Raw genomic sequence first — 733 nt, forward strand, 5'->3', positions numbered from 1 at the left:
CCCCATTCTTCTAAGTAATGTACCTGGGATACAAAATATCACAAGATTCCCTTAGTCAACAAAGTAAAACTAAAATATACTGAATGATTGTGGGGGGAGGGAAGGAGAGGAGGACATGATTAAAGATAATAAATGAGAAGAGGAACTCAGTTGAGTATATAAAAAGAAAACTATTTCACAACAACTTCATTCATTCAAGCAAGTCTTAAAGATGTAATGCCCCTGTAGGTGTTTGAGACCATAAGAAAAACTTACAGCAAAATTGTTTTTTGTTTTCTCTGTGTAGACATCTGCCTGTCTTCATGATGTCTTTGAAAACCTTGTTTACAAGGAGCATGGACTGCACCAAAACAAATAAGATTGGAGCTATTGATAGATACAATGCAATTGGGAATTTTAAATCAAGAGTCAATGTTTGTCCCTGTGGTTCTTCACTGCTTTCCTCCAAAACAATACAACTATTTACATTTTCATCCACATTAGAGGCAAGAATTGCTGATGAGGCAGCCTTCCAGAATCATTAGATAGCAAAGAATTCATGCTGTCTTCCTGTATTTCGATGTACAGTTTTTTATCCTGCTTTGGAAAGGAAAAAAGTTTCTAATTCTGGTATTTTTTCCTTTGATTGTTTGTCCATCAGATGCAAGACTGTTGTACCAATTATTACAAATATTGCATTACTATTAAAAAGACACCATGATAAAACTACTAACAGCTACTGCTAACATAAAAT

At 34.4% G+C, this 733-nt stretch overlaps 1 long non-coding RNA gene across 2 annotated transcripts in view; it reads right to left on the reverse strand.

Annotated features, from left to right (window-relative positions):
* LOC109296791 overlaps positions 1 to 438 on the reverse strand; it is a 37227-nt gene extending 36789 nt beyond the window's left edge. For both annotated transcript variants that reach the window (XR_002097056.1, XR_002097055.1), the window contains exon 1: positions 256 to 438. This is a non-coding gene — a long non-coding RNA (uncharacterized LOC109296791). The remainder of the gene's footprint in view (positions 1 to 255) is intronic.
* Between the last annotated feature and the right edge of the window lie 295 nt (positions 439 to 733).

This window comes from Gavialis gangeticus, unplaced genomic scaffold, assembly GCF_001723915.1.
Source record: "Gavialis gangeticus isolate Ggan-Ray unplaced genomic scaffold, GavGan_comp1, whole genome shotgun sequence".
Taxonomy (NCBI): Eukaryota; Metazoa; Chordata; order Crocodylia; family Gavialidae; genus Gavialis; species Gavialis gangeticus.